We start from the raw sequence: 18,946 nt of genomic DNA on the forward strand, positions 1-18,946 counted from the left end.
TTGCAATTTATTGCTGACTTGAAAATAATGTTACTATACAACAATAATGTTACTATACTTCTATACTGTTAATGAGAGAAAAATAAAGCGAACATGGTTAGCAGCGAGTCACTGGGAGGAATTACAAACAAAAATCTGAACACATGATTTGGATCATCGTGCCGACCCATCGTGGTGAAGACTTCTCCAGCGATGAGTTCGACTGCACTTCGTGAATTTCTTTGGTAAATATCGAGAACCTTCTTTTCATACGTTAGAACTGAGATCAAGTAGGAGTTTTGATGACTGTTGGAGTATCTTATCTTTTAATAAAGTCAATAAAGTCACAGGTAAAATATAGAACAAACATAGAAGACAATGCTAGGGACTGTAAACAAGAGAGAGTGGAGGTGTATCTATATAAATAAAAGTTGGATTTTCTCAGTGAATTCTATTTCATCATATTTTATTTAGTCTATCTTTTTTTCACTGAACATGGAAGGATCTTCAAAAGGAACAAGTTTTACATGATAGAAACAAGTATTCTTTCTGTATTCAGAAGTTATTTCAGTGTTTAATTTTCTCATAAAGTAGAACGTTGTCATGTATGTAAACAGTGAGACGTATGGTACATACTGAGGCTTGAGTTCTCCAGCTGATAAGATCACTTTTGACTAAGAAAACATTGGGATTACTAATCATTCACAAATCTGTCAGATTGTATTACATCAGAAGTGATGACAAACTCATTTCGTTCGCTCTAGGTTGAAAAAAACGTTTACTGGCGACACTTTCCTTAAATTCACCGAAGAAAACGGCAGACCAGAAAACCTTAGACTTACCAGTCTTTTCGTATGGTTGCTATTGTGAAGAATGACACACACAAAAATGAGAGATAATTGCTTTTGCCAGGCTGAGGCAGTATGGCATAGAATAAGTCAACTTCTGATTTGCTGAAGATAAGGGAAAATTTGAATGAGTAGACCCTGTTACATGGAAGATTCCCGATGATGAACACTAGGCTATCAAGTCCAGCCTTCACAACCTTCAGTCTCGTAAACTGCTAACAGCATCTAACAAGTAGTAGTGCTCATGATAACAAACACAGTATATCAGGGACGTAACCCGGTGGATCAGATCTAGACTATCCTTCAATATCAGTTCTTCCGTTCGTTCAGTAAACACCCGTAACGTACTTTTCTATTGATCGAGCTTGGCTGGAATTTACAATACTTGACTGTTTACAACTGGTTCACTGCTTGTGATTTACCGAAGAAAAACACGATTTTTTTTCATTTTCAGAAAATGATGACGTATGGCTGGTTGTTTGTGGTAGAGGCCTATATACTGCCACAGTCATTAAGGCCGCAGCATCATCTTATATAAACCATCGATCGAAAATCTTTCGCGTCTTCAGACCACTCTGTATATGACCACATTATCACGAGTCATGGTCTTCGTTATAAGGCTTATCATCGTATACATGTGACCTGTCTCACGCTGTGTGTAATAACTAATTTCTTTCCAGAAATTTTGTGATTGATAAATAGCTACTGCAACACCTGATCCTTGGTTCCATATGTTTACGTATGTTGTCGGAATTAATGGCCATCATCAGCTTCTGATGACTAGGCCTAAACCTATTATGCTGTGCAAACATTCCAATTAATAAAGGCAAACCGTCAAGCAAATAAAAATATGTTTCAGTCAAGGAAATTACATTTTTGAAATTTACGCAATGATGTCTACAACACTCAACGAAAATTTCTCCTGTTCTAAGATAAAAATTTAATGTTTTGAGGAGGAAAAAAAAAACGATTTACTCTCTGACGTATTACATGTCGCACCGAGCGACGAGACTAGTGCTCGTGACACCGTGTCGTACACTGATGAAATGGATCACTCTGTAAGTCTCGTGTTTTTGTCCTGATACATTTGAATCATTGATGAGTAAGAGTCCTATGAGGAAACACCTGCTTGGGACATGTGTGAAGAGTTGAATCCAAAAAATGTTGAGCATCGCAGGTAAATATGGCGACGCTTGCGGACGCTGTTACAGGACCATAACTTTGTAGTTGGTAACACACCAGAGCTGTTGGTTTTCTTTTCAGTAAACTATATCTTTTACCAGTGCACGAAGGTTAATATCATTCATACATGTACATAAGATCTTTCTGTTAAATCGTGTACGTGTTGTGGTACTGGCAGATCATGATCTGGTTCTTTTCAGTCATATGCCATCGTCCGGCATATGAGGGTATGTGGCGGAGGATCTTCGGTGAAGACAGTGAGCATAGTGGGCCACGAGCAGATGCGGAGACACAGGAGGAGGGCAAATTATTGACCCGGTTACGTAGGGAGGAACGCCACACTGACACAGATCACGTTACTACCGTTCTTACATGTTCTAGAACCTACTGAACTCATGCATCAACACACACATCTCGTCCGGAAGTTGTTGAAAGGAATTTTAAGAAATGGTTCCCAGAGGTTGATACTGTAAACTTGCTAAAGGTTAGCTCTGGTTAATCCATGTATGCCTGTCTTTAAAGCCAGGAAAACTTTGAACGAATACATAATAGTTATGGTTTTGTGCATGATGACAGCACCAAAAGCAACGCTGACACCGTGGAACAGTCTCTACCTCAACGTGGCAACACTACCAACCTCGATCCTGAAACAACTTGTGGCTACAGCATCACTCCCTCCCCCTGGAGCGACCAGTTCCCTGCAGGTACCCAATATCTCCTCATGAGAGAGTCACCATAAGGCTAGTGATGAAGACAGATTCTGAGTCAGCCATCGTCAGCTCAGCCGTAATAGCCTGGATGGAGACCACAGCTTCACAAGCAACAACTTATGAAAACTACTCGAGCAAGACGAGTTCGTACTCCTCTGGAATTTTGGCAACTAATTAAAAAACTTGACGGCACCACCAGTCCCTCCTTCATATATCTCGGTATTAACCGTCACTTATTTCGAACAACGCGGGGAAAAATATATAATATTTCTTCCAGATTATCTCCCCACCACCCACCCAAGCGTACACTCAACAGAAGCCTGGAACCAAGAAGTGGCACTGGAACCAGAGATCTCCCAGACAAATATGTTGGTCAGAGGTGAAGTAGCGAGAGTGACTACTGCCACTCACACCGCTAGATGGTCAGAGATATTGATGTAAAAGACTTTCCATGCAGCTCCAGGCACCAGGAGCTCTGGCTGGCCATGACGCATTTCTGTAGTAATATCGTGACTCCCTCTCATTGTACAGGTGACCGGCGGGTCGGGTCACGATTATCTTCAGATAAGAAACTGGAAGTGTTAGGTTCTGATGGCTCCTGGTGCTCTCTAGTCTCTGGTGTGGAGGAGGGTCTGGCAGGTTCCCTGGGGAGCAGAGGCTGAGGGAGTGTCCTATACACAGCACTTCCTCAGCGTGTGGTTGTATCCTGCCGTCTCCACGGGACCCATACCCGAGCTCTACCCAAAACTGACGCTTCGTTAATCTTGCTTGAGACTTGAGGAAGACACCGTGAACGACCTGTCACTCACAAACACTCAGGCGCTCCTCTGAAGGGGAAGACTTACTCCTCCAGGAACAGTTTAGTGCCAGATCCTTCCTCTAGTGTGCACAACACACCCTAAGCATCATCATCATTTCTTCTTACATAATTGGAAGAACTTGCCACGGTGGATCATAGTGGCCTGACTTACACAAATGACGCCATGGTTACCACTGCATTAAGCCTCCTCATCTACTGGGCAGCTGCTTTATCAATGTAAGATTCGCATCAGAAAATTACATTTCCTTTCCGATCATTTTCTCCTCTGAAGGTTGAAGGCCTCGAGCCTCGTCCTCTGGGTTCTCTACACAAACCACAACGTCCATAGTGTCATCCATCAAGCCTCAGTGTTCCCAGGCTGGTTGGTTGAATGTTTGGGATGTAAGTCTGTCAACTGCCAGGATGATCGGGGCTGTTAGTGTCAAGCAATACTCACCAAGCAATTCTCACCACCCGGATAACCTTTAACGCCTTATCAAGGTGTTGAAAATAATTCTAAGACCACAGGGGAGAAAGAATACTTCCCACATATTCCCTGCGTGTCGTAAAAGGCGATTAAAAGGGAAGGCAGCGGGTGGATGGAAATCCTCCCCTCCAGTTTTGACTTTTCCAAAAGAAGGAACAGAGAAGGGGGCCGAGTGAGGAATTTCCCTATCAGGCTCAGTCCTCTGTTCTTAATGCTACCTCGCTAATGCGGGAAACGGCGAATATGTATAAAAACAAAAATAAGCAATCTCACTCTATATGTAGCCCCTGTGTGCTGACGATATCATACGCTGAAGACAGCCGTCGGGGCTCCAAGATACTACAAGCCGCCAGGGGTCCAGTTTGTATCGGTTCGAATCCTGCCAGAGGCGATCGGTTCGCAGTCGACCCAAGTCTTCATCGTTCCCTAGGGGCTGGTTGATGAAATGGGTTCCTGGTTTAAACTAGGATACATATGTATAGTGTAAATGAGACAGCCTTGATTACGCCCGTGCCGTCTATGCTAACATAATTTAACTCATTAACGTACACAAATGACTTGTTCACACCATAACCCTAATACATTACCCATGTTCCAGCTCTGCCCAGACTTGGCAATTTTCGCATCCTTAAGCCCGCTGCTGTCACGGCATTCTAAGTAATATTGTGACGGGAATGTTACTACTGCTGTCACTGGATTGTTAATACCCTTGTCACACGACTGTTGGTACTGGTGTTACAGGACTGTTGGTACTGCCACCCTTGCGAAAAGATGAAGTGCAACAAAACGACTGATGTGGATGGTATTGCGTTAAAATTTCTTGATTGATCGATCAGGATATTCAGTGTATGTACTGATCATGATGAGATGCCTAAGGATTGACGGTCTGTATGTATAGTGCCAGTGTATTAATGCAAGGGGAATAAAGGTGAGTGTTCATACTACAAGGGTGTAGGTTTGCTGAGTGTACCTGGTAAGTATGGGGGGGTATTGATTGAGAGAATGAAGACATGTATAGAGCATCAGATTGGAGAAGAAGAGCAGTGTGGTTTCAGAAGTGGTAGAGGATGTGTGAATTAGGTGTTTGCTTTGAAGAATGTATGTGAGAAATAGAGAAACAGATGGATTTGTATGTAGCATTTATGGATCTGTAAACAGCGGATGATGAGGTTGATGGAGACACTATGTGAGGGAGGTATCATGACTTAGTGAAATGTGTATATATATATATATATATATATATATATATATATATACTGTAAGGTATGCCACTCACACACCAGCTCGGCCATCATGCCTGTCACGGGCCGCGACGCGAGGCCGGGTTGAGGCAGTACCTTCCTCCCCACCCCAGCCATCCCCTACCACCACCTCCCGCGCCAAGGGTAAATATGGATGGGTTTACATGATGGTATGAAGTCATCATTATGCTTCTCTTTCCTCTCTTCCGTATATATCATCTCAATAGGACTGGACTCCGTCTTGGTAACTTTCACTGTTACATTAAAGGCGGCGACCATAACCTAGCCTCTTGGTATCTCAAAACCTGCCTGTGTGTCTTCGCCCGATGCCACTTACCAACCACTGACCACACGAGAGATCATAACAATCTCTTCCATGCACAGAATCCTTTTATATGAGACCAGAACGGCTGAACCAATGGGCAGAGAAGGTGACCTGTGGCACCAAGTACAGTACGGGTGATTCCCTGTGTGTATATTCCAGAACCTGATTATTATGAGTTGAAGGGAAACTCAGATACCACATGACTGGTTACCTGGGCTTCTGGCCGATCGTCTACCAGGGTCATTATGGTCGTCAACGTCAAGTTATAACCACCACCTGAACACTATTGCACACGTCTCTTACTACATTTATGGTTCCTGATATAAGAGGTTATCACAGAGTTATGTACAGTTTGGGAGACTCAACTTCTGAACTTCGGAAGTGATTTGGCCGATCGGCATACTTAGCTAGCGCGTACCTCTCACCGCAGAGCTTGCTTGGTGAATAACACTGCTTGTCTCTACTGCCACACACACACTTTGCAGAGCGTTTGTCCTGAGTTCGTCTGGAACTGATTTGAGCCATTTTTCCATGTTTCTCTCAACTCTTTCTTTGCTTAATCCACTTCTGTTTCAATTTTTTCATTTGGCAACTGTCATATAGTCTCTCAATCCTTTTGCCTTTCATATTTTTCTGTTCCATAAGTTTCTGCTATATTCCTCCGAAAGTGTTGCAGAGTTAATCATCCTATTCATTACTTTTTGCAACAATTCTATTCGCAGCAATTTGCTGCCATTGAGTCTCTGACCTTGTTGTCATGCGCAGACTATCCTCATTCATCTCTCCTTACACCTCGGCTGTGAAGTTTCAGTTTGTTCAGTCTCTCATGATGATTCATACGTTCCTAACCCTCGATTTTGCCATGGGGAAAAGTTGCTGAATTCATTCAAATTTGTTGATTTCAGTTTGTTTCGATAACGACCATGCAGTCCATCAACTGCACAAGACGAACATTTTCATCCCGGGTTTTCCATCGCAGAGAAACTTCTCATATTTACTTCCATCATTACTTGTCGTGGTGATGTGATATTTACTCACTGTGGCCTCCAAATTTCAGCATTTCACTTACCATTAGCTGCTTCTTAGACTTAGTTTTATCGTCTTCACCAATTCTCTCTCATGCTGGCCTTCTGTAAGATGTAACCAATACGTCACACGTCCTTTTATGACTGGTTCAATTTCTCTTCAACTAAACCCATTAAGTTCTTTGTCAATTCACACATCATATTTAGTCGTTCTTTATTTTCCTTCTGTCACCTGAGCTGATCATCTTACTTAAAACACTGTACTGTGCATCCTCTCGTCTTTCTGTCTGTGTCAGATGTCATAAAGACTATGTAGGCTCATTGTGTAAATGCATCACACATTACTCGTCTTACTATCTCTCATCGACTGCCTTACCTCTTTCCAGACAGCACTGTCACAGTGAAGCTATCATCCCTCATCCTTATAGTGGCACTATAAACCTGCCTCTATGCTACACTGGTTTCCATCCCTGTGGAAAGATTAGGTTGCAAGTATTTCTATAACGTTGTGATCTGGTGATGTTATTCTCTTGACCCTAATGTCAGTGAGGTGTTCCATCATTCGTAAAGAATTAGATTAAATGGGGTAGTTGTACCGTATTGGGCTTGAGACTTGAAACACGTTATCTAAACTGAAGTTTGTAAAAAGCTTTACTCTCTCTCTCTCTCTCTCTCTCTCTCTCTCTTTCTCACACTCCCCTCTCTCTCCCCTCGGCCACATGTATGAGAACTCGGGCATCAGTCATTCTCAACACGAACGATCCATTTCTTTATTGTAAACAACCTTTCCCCTTGTTTATTCTCACTCATTTTTCCATCTTTAGATTCAGTGACCTGCACGAGGCAGCATCACCACGCGCTACTGCCTGATCCAACATGGCCATGAAACCCAGCTGACCAATCGTCATTTTTCTGTACTTTTTTTTCTTTCTTTTCACGTACTCCACTTAACTAATTCTAACTCTTACTGAAAGGATGGAACTCTACGTGGCCATGCCAGCGGACAATGTTGTGGACATGTAGGAAGCAAGAGGAAGCAGGACTGCATCACCATACAAGGGGACCAAGACAATGGTTGATGGAATTCAGGCGGAGTGCATGCAGAGTAATGGGGGACAGGATACAGTGAAAGGCGATGTAGGGATAGTATCTTGCAGAATAAGAGCTGCAGGAATCTGTGGGTGAGAGGGGTCTTCGTGGCTGACCGTCCATAAACTGTCGCCAGAGTCCCACCTCAGGAGAGCAGTAAACAAATATTTTGCAGGTAAATATCAGAATAGCAATCAAGTATATGGATGAGCAAATATTTCGCAAGCTGATCGTACCCTACGTTCGGACAGGACTAGAACATGCTCCTCAAGTTTTGTGACCGCACTCAAAGAAGCACAAAGAACATATAGGGAAGGTCTAGAAGTCCGTTCAGGAGCAGGACATAAGCCAGGCTATCATACCAATAGGTCTTACTGCCGTGCTTAAGGATCGAACTTTGGTAACCATGGGGTTAAGATCGGGTTCCTTTCACGTGTCTATAGTTGGGTAATTCCCTACGGAAATAATTTCAATGTCTCCAAAATCATTCACGTGTCTCTGTCGGATACATAGTTCGTCATTTGTGATGATGAAACCATGGCATCATGCCCTCTTCCGTGGCACCGGAGATCCTGTGAGTCAAACACCTGGAGGCTTGAGTCAGTGGAGCTGTAAAATACACAAATGATGGCTGGGGTTCGAGTCTGAGCTGGGATGGTTGGGAATAATTCCTTGTTGTATGTAATGATAGTTACTCTATGTTTCTAGTTGGAGAGAGAGAGAGAGAGAGAGAGAGAGAGAGAGAGAGAGAGAGAGAGAGAGAGAGAGAGAGAGAGAGAGAGAGAGAGAACAACGAAATCGCTGTTCACCTCTTTCTCTTTTGTCTCTCTTCATTATTCCATCTTATCAGTACCTCTCTCTCTCTCTCTCTCTCTCTCTCTCTCTCTCTCTCTCTCTCTCTCTCTCTCTCTCTCTCTCTCTCTCTCCTTCACCCCTTATTCAAACATGCATGAGAATTCGAGGATTAGTCATTTCCAACCCAAATCCCCCCCAGAGCTGAGCAAAATCCGATTCCCTCCTATAAACAAGCTTTTTCTTCGTATATTCTGTGTCTTTGATTCAGTGACCTGGGGGTCCAACCTCACACGGTCCAGTGACCTGAGGGTCCAACATCACTTGGTCCAGTGACCTGAGGGTCCAACATCACATGGTCAAGTGCCCTGAGGGTCCAACATCACTTGGTCCAGTGACCTGAGGGGTCCAACATCACACGGTCAGTGACCTGAGGGTCCAACATCACACAGGCCAGTGACCTGTAGATCCAACATCACATGGTCCAGTGACCTGTGGGCCCAACATCATGTGGTTCAGTAGCCTGTGGATCCAACATCACATGGTCCAGTGACCTGTGGATCCAACATCACATAGTCCAGTGACCTTTGGGTCCAACATCACATGGTCCAATGGCCTGTGGATCCATCATCACATGGTCCAGTAACCTGTGGGTCCAACATCACATGGTCCAGTGACCTGGGGGTCCAACATCACATGGTCCATTGACCTGAGGTCCAATATCACATGGTCCAGTGACCTGTAGATCCGACATCACATGGTTCAGTGATATGTGGATCCAACATCACATGGTCCAGTGACATGAAGGTCCAACATCACATGGTCCAGTGACCTGTGGGTCCAACATCACATGATCCAGTGACCTGTAGATCCAACATCACATGATCAAGAGACTTGTCCCACCCACATCACATGATCCACTGACCTATAGGTTTAACATCACAAAACCGAGTACCTGTAGGTCCAAATCACATGATCCAGTGACCTGTAGTCCCATCATTTGATCCACTGACCTGCAAGTCCAACATCACATGACCCAGTGGCTTGTAGGTCCAACATCATATGATCCATTGACCTGCAGGTCCAACGTAACATGGCCCTGTGACCTGTAGGTCCAACATCACATGAGCCATTGACCAGCAGGTCCATCATCACATGATACAGTGACCTGTAGCTTCAGCATCACATGAATCAGTGACCTGTAAGTCCAACATCACATGACCCAGTGACCTGTATACCCAACATCGCATGATCCACTGACTTGTAGGTCCAACATCACATGACCGTACTCTGAGGGTAAGAACGTGTAATGCCACGTCCATTAAACTCTAGAGTCTTTCATAAGTCGAACTTAAAACTGGCAACCATTCGATCGCGCCTTTGTGGTAAAAGATATAGGGCAAATTTCCACTTAGGTTTAAGATTAGGAGCGATTGGTTTAACATACTGGGTTTAACATACGTAGGTATGGGGTTTACAACAAGCAGGGATGTAATTGCACAATACGCAGGATATTGGTTATAAAAGCGAAGGTAAGGGTTCAGAATCCTGGTCGCGCCATCTGTTTGTTTTCCACTCGGGGCTGGTCGAAAATTGAGTACTAGGCAAATGGGAACTTCAGTGAAGGGCGCAAATGGGGAGGTGATAACAAGTAGTGGTGATGTGAGAAGGAGATGGAATGAGTATTTTGAAGGTTTGTTGAATGTGTCTGATGACAGAGTGGCAGATATAGGGTGTTTGGGTCGAGGTGGTGTGCAAAGTGAGAGGGTTAGGGAAAATGATTTGGTAAACAGAGAAGAGGTAGTAAAAGCTTTGCGGAAGATGAAAGCCGGCAAGGCAGCAGGTTTGGATGGTATTGCTGTGGAATTTATTAAAAAAGGGGGTGACTGTATTGTTGACTGGTTGGTAAGGTTATTTAATGTATGTATGACTCATGGTGAGGTGCCTGAGGATTGGCGGAATGCGTGCATAGTGCCATTGTACAAAGGCAAAGGGGATAAGAGTGAGTGCTCAAATTACAGAGGTATAAGTTTGTTGAGTATTCCTGGTAAATTATATGGGAGGGTATTGATTGAGAGGGTGAAGGCATGTACAGAGCATCAGATTGGGGAAGAGCAGTGTGGTTTCAGAAGTGGTAGAGGATGTGTGGATCAGGTGTTTGCTTTGAAGAATGTATGTGAGAAATACTTAGAAAAGCAAATGGATTTGTATGTAGCATTTATGGATCTGGAGAAGGCATATGATAGAGTTGATAGAGATGCTCTGTGGAAGGTATTAAGAATATATGGTGTGGGAGGCAAGTTGTTAGAAGCAGTGAAAAGTTTTTATCGAGGATGTAAGGCATGTGTACGTGTAGGAAGAGAGGAAAGTGATTGGTTCTCAGTGAATGTAGGTTTGCGGCAGGGGTGTGTGATGTCTCCATGGTTGTTTAATTTGTTTATGGATGGGGTTGTTAGGGAGGTAAATGCAAGAGTCTTGGAAAGAGGGGCAAGTATGAAGTCTGTTGGGGATGAGAGAGCTTGGGAAGTGAGTCAGTTGTTGTTCGCTGATGATACAGCGCTGGTGGCGGATTCATGTGAGAAACTGCAGAAGCTGGTGACGGAGTTTGGTAAAGTGTGTGGAAGAAGAAAGTTAAGAGTAAATGTGAATAAGAGCAAGGTTATTAGGTACAGTAGGGTTGAGGGTCAAGTCAATTGGGAGGTGAGTTTGAATGGTGAAAAACTGGAGGAAGTGAAGTGTTTTAGATATCTGGGAGTGGATCTGTCAGCGGATGGAACCATGGAAGCGGAAGTGGATCATAGGGTGGGGGAGGGGGCGAAAATTTTGGGAGCCTTGAAAAATGTGTGGAAGTCGAGAACATTATCCCGGAAAGCAAAAATGGGTATGTTTGAAGGAATAGTAGTTCCAACAATGTTGTATGGTTGCGAGGCGTGGGCTATGGATAGAGTTGTGCGCAGGAGGATGGATGTGCTGGAAATGAGATGTTTGAGGACAATGTGTGGTGTGAGGTGGTTTGATCGAGTAAGTAACGTAAGGGTAAGAGAGATGTGTGGAAATAAAAAGAGCGTGGTTGAGAGAGCAGAAGAGGGTGTTTTAAAATGGTTTGGGCACATGGAGAGAATGAGTGAGGAAAGATTGACCAAGAGGATATATGTGTCGGAGGTGGAGGGAACGAGGAGAAGAGGGAGACCAAATTGGAGGTGGAAAGATGGAGTGAAAAAGATTTTGTGTGATCGGGGCCTGAACATGCAGGAGGGTGAAAGGAGGGCAAGGAATAGAGTGAATTGGAGAGATGTGGTATACAGGGGTTGACGTGCTGTCAGTGGATTGAATCAAGGCATGGAAAGCTGTGTAGGTATGTATATTTGTGTGTGTGGACGTGTGTATGTACATGTGTATGGGGGGGGTTGGGCCATTTCTTTCGTCTGTTTCCTTGCGCTACCTCGCAAACGCGGGAGACAGCGACAAAGTAAAAAAAAAAAAAAAAAAAAAAAAAAAAAAAAAAAAATATATATATATATATATATATATATATATATATATATATATATATATATATATATCGTGGACTTCCATGGTGTAGAAGGTAGCGTTCCTGACCGTGAGGCAGTCATGGGCCGCGCAGCGTCGAGCACATAGGTTCGAATCCAGGTTACAGCAGTTGCTTTAACTGTCAACCTAGCCGTTTATCTATCCCTAAGGATTGATTGATAAAATGGCTACCTGGCCCAGTCTAGGATATATATATATATGTATATGTATATATATATATATATATATATATATATATATATATATATATATATATATATATATATATATATATATATATATATGGAGAGAGATGGGTGATTATTGGTGCATATGCACCTGGGCATGAGAAGAAAGATCATGAGAGGCAAGTGTTTTGGGAGCAGCTGAATGAGTGTGTTAGTGGTTTTGATGCACAAGACCGGGTCATAGTGATGAGTGATTTGAATGCAAAGGTGAGTTATGTGGCAGTTGAGGGAATAATTGGTATACATGGCGTGTTCAGTGTTGTAAATGGAAATGGTGAAGAGCTTGTAGATTTATGTGCTGAAAAAGGACTGGTGATTGGGAATACCTGGTTTAAAAAGCGACATATACATAAGTATACGTATGTAAGTAGGAGAGATGGCCAGAGAGCGTTAATGGATTACGTGTTAATTGACAGGCGCGCGAAAGAGAGACTTTTGGATGTTAATGTGCTGAGAGGTGCAACTGGAGGGATGTCTGATCATTATCTTGTGGAGGCTAAGGTGAAGATTTGTATGGGCTTTCAGAAAAGAAGAGTGAATGTTGGGGTGAAGAGGGTGGTGAGAGTAAGTGAGCTTGGGAAGGAGACTTGTGTGAGGAAGTACCAGGAGAGACTGAGTACAGAATGGAAAAAGGTGAGAACAATGGAAGTAAGGGGAGTCGGGGAGGAATGGGATGTATTTAGGGAATCAATGATGGATTGCGCAAAAGATGCTTGTGGCATGAGAAGCGTGGGAGGTGGGTTGATTAGAAAGGGTAGTGAGTGGTGGGATGAAGAAGTAAGATTATTAGTGAAAGAGAAGAGAGAGGCATTTGGACAATTTTTGCAGGGAAAAAATGCAATTGAGTGGGAGATGTATAAAAGAAAGAGACAGGAGGTCAAGAGAAAGGTGCAAGAGGTGAAAAAGAGGGCAAATGAGAGTTGGAGTGAGAGAGTATCATTAAATTTTGGGGAGAATAAAAAGATGTTCTGGAAGGAGGTAAATAAAGTGCGTAAGACAAGGGAGCAAATGGGAACTTCAGTGAAGGGCGCTAACGGGGAGGTGATAACAAGTAGTGGTGATGTGAGAAGGAGATGGAGGGAGTATTTTGAAGGTTTGCTGAATGTGTTTGATGATAGAGTGGCAGATGTTGGGTGTTTTTTTCGAGGTGGTGTGCAAAATGAGAGGGTTAGGGAAAATGATTTGGTAAACAGAGAAGAGGTAGTAAAAGGTTTGCGGAAGATGAAAGCCGGTAAGGCAGCAGGTTTGGATGGTATTGCAGTGGAATCTATTAAAAAAGGGGGTGGCTGTATTGCTGACTGGCTGGTAAGGTTATTTAATGTATGTATGACTCATGGTGAGGTGGCTGAGGATTGGCGGAATGCGTGCATAGTGCCATTGTACAAAGGCAAAGGGGATAAGAGTGAGTGCTCAAATTACAGAGGTATAAGTTTGTTGAGTATTGCTGGTAAATTATATGGGAGGGTATTGATTGAGAGGGTGAAGGCATGTACAGAGCATCAGATTGGGGAAGAGCAGTGTGGTTTCAGAAGTGGTAGAGGATGTGTGGATCAGGTGTTTGCTTTGAAGAATGTATGTGAGAAATACTTAGAAAAGCAAATGGATTTGTATGTAGCATTTATGGATCTGGAGAAGGCATATGATAGAGTTGATAGAGATGCTCTGTGGAAGGTATTAAGAATATATGGTGTGGGAGGCAAGTTGTTAGAAGCAGTGAAAAGTTTTTATCGAGGATGTAAGGCATGTGTACGTGTAGGAAGAGGGGAAAGTGACTGGTTCTCAGTGAATGTAGGTTTGCGGCAGGGGTGTGTGATGTCTCCATGGTTGTTTAATTTGTTTATGGATGGGGTTGTTAGGGAGGTGAATGCAAGAGTTTTGGAAAGAGGGGCAAGTATGAAGTCTGTTGTGGATGAGAGAGCTTAGGAAGTGAGTCAGTTGTTGTTCGCTGATGATACAGCGCTGGAGGCTGATTCATGTGAGAAACTGCAGAAGCTAGTGACTGAGTTTGGTAAAGTGTGTGAAAGAAGAAAGTTAAGAGTAAATGAGAATAAGAGCAAGGTTATTAGGTACAGTAGGGTTGAGGGTCAAGTCAATTGGGAGGTAAGTTTGAATGGAGCAAAACTGGAGGAAGTAAAGTGTTTTAGATATCTGGGAGTGGATCTGGCAGCGGATGGAACCATGGAAGCGGAAGTGAATCATAAGGTGGGGGAGGGGGCGAAAATCCTGGGAGCCTTGAAGAATGTTTGGAAGTCGAGTACATTATCTCGGAAAGCAAAAATGGGTATGTTTGAAGGAATAGTGGTTCCAACAATGTTGTATGGTTGCGAGGCGTGGGCTATGGATAGAGTTGTGCGCAGGAAGGTGGATGTGCTGGAAATGAGATGTTTGAGGACAATGTGTGGTGTGAGGTGGTTTGATCGAGTAAGTAATGTAAGGGTAAGAGAGATGTGTGGAAATAAAAAGAGCGTGGTTGAGAGAGCAGAAGAGGGTGTTTTGAAATGGTTTGGGCACATGGAGAGAATGAGTGAGAAAAGATTGACCAAGAGGATATATGTGTCGGAGGTGGAGGGAACGAGGAGAAGTAGGAGACCAAATTGGAGGTGGAAAGATGGAGTGAAAAAGATTTTGAGTGATCGGGGCCTGAACATGCAGGAGGGTGAAAGGAGGGCAAGGAATAGAGTGAATTGGATCGATGTGGTATACCGGGGTTGACGTGCTGTCAGTGGATTGTATCAGGGCATGTGAAGCGTCTGGGGTAAACCATGGAAAGTTGTGTGGGGCCTGGATGTGGAAAGGGAGCTGTGGTTTCGGGCATTGTTGCATGACAGCTAGAGACTGAGTGTGAACGCATGGGGCCTTTGTTGTCTTTTCCTAGCGCTACCTCGCACACATGAGGGGGGGAGGGGGATGGTATTCCATGTGTGGCGAGGTGGCGATGGGAATGAATAAAGGCAGACAGTGTGAATTGTGTGCATGGGTATATATGTATGTGTCTATGTGTGTATATATATGTGTACATTGAGATGTATAGGTATGTATATTTGCGTGTGTGGACGTGAATGTATATACATGTGAATGGGGGTGGGTTGGGCCATTTCTTTCGTCTGTTTCCTTGCGCTACCTCGCAAACGCGGGAGACAGCGACAAAGCAAAATAAATTAATATATATATATATATATATATATATATATATATATATATATATATATATATATATATATATATATTCTATTTATTATACTTTGTCGCTAACCCCGCGTTAGCGCCAAGAAAGAGACGAAAGAATGGCCCAACCCACCGACATACACATGTATATACATACACGTCCACACACGCACATATACATACCTATACATCTCAACGTATACATACATATACATACACAGACATATACATAAATACACATTGTACTTATTCATACTTGCTGCCTTCATCCATTCTAGTCGCTACCCCGCCACACATGAAATGGCACCCCCTCCCCCCTGCGCGCGTGCGAGGTCGCGCTAAGAAAAGACAACAAAGGCCACATTCGTTCACACTCAGTTCTACCTGTCATGTAATAATGCACCGAAACCACAACTCCCTTTCCACATCCAGGCCCCACAAAATTTTCCATTGGTTTACCCCACACGCTTCACATGCCCTGGTTCAATCCATTGACAGCACGTCCACCCCGATATACCACATCGTTCCAATTCACTCTATTCCTTGCACGCCTTTCACCCTCCTGTATCTTCAGGCCCCAATCACTCAAAACTTTTTCACTTCATCCTTCCACCTCCAATTTGGTCTCCCACTTCTTGTTCCCTCCACCTGACGTATATATCCTCTTTGTCAATGTTTCCTCACTCATTCCCTCCATGTGACCAAACCATTTCAATACGCCCTCTTCTGCTCTCTCAACCACACTCTTTTTTTTTTTTTACCACACATACATTGTAAATGACAGGGCCTTGATTAGGGTATGAATTTGTCCTATCGAATAAACTAACATGATATAATCACTTCTAATGATTCTACGCTGTACAATATTCCTTTAAAAACGTATGATGGGTGATCACATGATCATAAACATAAACGTCACACGCAATATTACACACAAGGACCTCCATGGTGCAGCGGTCAGTGTTACTGAACGCCAAGCATGCACGGGCCACCTGGGATCAAACCCACATAGGTTCGAATCCTGGTTGCGGCATCCGGTCCACAGTCTACCCGTCTGTTCATCCTCCACTTGGAGTGGTCGATATAATAGGTACCTGGCATAGGCTATGGTGTGTGTGTGTGTGTGTTGTGTGTGTGTGTGTGTGTGTGTGTGTGTGTGTGTGTGTGTGTGTGTGTGTGCATACACATACAAGAGTAAATACATAAATACATAAATACAAAGATTAGAGACAAGGCAATACAAGTGTAAAACTCCCTCCCAGTAACACGCAAATAGTAATCACACACACACACACACACACACACACATGCACATACGGCGGTAATCTCCGTCGAAGACTGGCAAGAGGCCGGGATGAAGCAGTGGTGTGGTACATCAGTACCCCAGGCAGTACACACTCTCTCTCTCTCTCTCTCTCTCTCTCTCGCTCGCTCGCCCCCCCCCCCCCCCCCCCGCGCGGGTTCTCCGCTACAAAGAGGAACTGGTTATCATTCTGCCACACCTTTACAGTGTCTTAATATTCTGGATGATGATGGAATCTGCGTGTGCTTGCCTCTCAATAACGTCATGTCGACTGACCACAAGGTAGGATACTGTTATCTGCAAAACTGTTTCTTTTACGTATGGAGGTGGATCAGTTCTCTTACAACCATCATTATATAAATCAGTATCACACCGACAATGAGACTGTTGCCCTCGCTCTCCTTGATGTCTAAGAATTACGCCTCACAGACCCCTGGACCACCACTGGCTTGAACAGTATATATGAAGCAGCGGCACCGTGAGGCAGGCACTGAGGTTCGTTGCTTCGAATCATCCGGAGCTCCGGTGAGGGGGGAGGGTGTGGGGTCCCAGTGTTGGGTGCGGGAGGTGCAGTGGCACCCGACGTGCTGTGGAGTGAACTGGTGCTCTTGCCTGTCCAGTGTCACTCCTTTGGCCCAGGTAGCTGACCTTACCTCTCTGCCACATCCACACGTGGGCTGCTGGCTTTCAGTCCACAAACATACAGTGCCTACCTCTCATGCGTAACACTTGACAACACTTAACTCCCACGACTCGTTCTCTGTAACTCTATAATTTCCTGCGGTGAGCACTACGCGCAAGCGCGGCCTCTTCGGTAAAATCTCGTAGGTTCTCTCTCTCTCTCTCTCTCTCTCTCTCTCTCTCTCTCTCTCTCTCTCTCTCTCTCTCTCTCTCTCTCTCTCTCTCTCTATCGGCCCTGAGTCGTTTGTGTACGAGTATTACAGAATTATTTAGCTCCGGAACCTAAACCTTCCCAGAGCTGACCAAAATCCGATTCTCTCCCGTCTCTCTCTCTCTCTCTCTCTCTCTCTCTCTCTCTCTCTCTCTCTCTCTCTCTCTCTCTCTCTCTCTCTTCCACAGGACTTACTGACCCACAGGTGGCTCATTACGTGACCATGCCGTATCTTCATATCGGCCGAGGAAAAAAGAGTCTTCGTTTCATTAAGCGACACAATTTCTTCCTCTTGTAAGCTTGGTCATAACTCTCATATGAGCCTCAAGACTCACTCTTCTCTACGTTCAAGTACCTGCTCAAGATTTCTCCCATATTGGAACGTATATATAGACGCTACGACGGATCCGCTTCGCTTTAGCAGCAGCGGTTACGAGCGTCTGGTTAAGACGGAGTCATACGATCTTGACATCTTTCATAAGTGTAAGTCAGTGACTGAGAACTAAGAATGGTGAAGACTGAGTCACGTACATACGTACAGAGAGACACAGCCCTACAGAATCACGCACACAAGGGAACATTTAGACACACACACACACACGGGAACACGTAACTGTGAGGGCGTCACTGTCCACTATGACTACTGGTGACAGTACATGTTTGTGCCGTCGGGTCGTCATCAGAGACCAAGGCCAGGCACGGTGCCTACCTCACCCAGGTGTAACATGACACTGGACCCTCATGCACCTTACATAATGTATCTCAACAAATCTTTTTCTAATGATAATGATTCCTTGCAGTTATTGTTGTTGATGTTTTATGATATGAGCAGAGTCTCTCGTTGACTGTCTCTCTCGTTCCCTTTAAGATCTTGTAGCTACATCAAGGCATATCCAACGTGTGTACTAACCACCATGAATACCCTAACTTGATTTATTGGTCTGTATTTTGTGATATACGCATATGAGGTATCCCCTCAGCGCTCAGGAAGCTGGCCAAGTCCACCGGACAGGACTAGGGGAGGTGAGGGGTCATAAAGTGTAGTAATGCGATGTGAATGTCTATGATGGAGAGTGCAGGGCAACCGATCAATAAGTGTTCATTGTCTGCACTGTGGTACATGCATCGCGGGAATGATGGGTTTAAAGATAAGATATAATCGGTTTTAGCAGAGCTGTAGTGCGTAGACGAGAGGTGTGGGTCGTCTACGTCTGGGGAGTGTGGCTTCAAATGAATGTATATCAGGTGGGTTTGTGCTCAAGACTGAATCAGGAATGCATTCAGAATTACAAGAAGAGTGTCATTCGTGCATACGTGAGGGGAGCGATCA

Source organism: Panulirus ornatus, chromosome 6 (genome assembly GCF_036320965.1).
Source record: "Panulirus ornatus isolate Po-2019 chromosome 6, ASM3632096v1, whole genome shotgun sequence".
Classification (NCBI taxonomy): domain Eukaryota; kingdom Metazoa; phylum Arthropoda; class Malacostraca; order Decapoda; family Palinuridae; genus Panulirus; species Panulirus ornatus.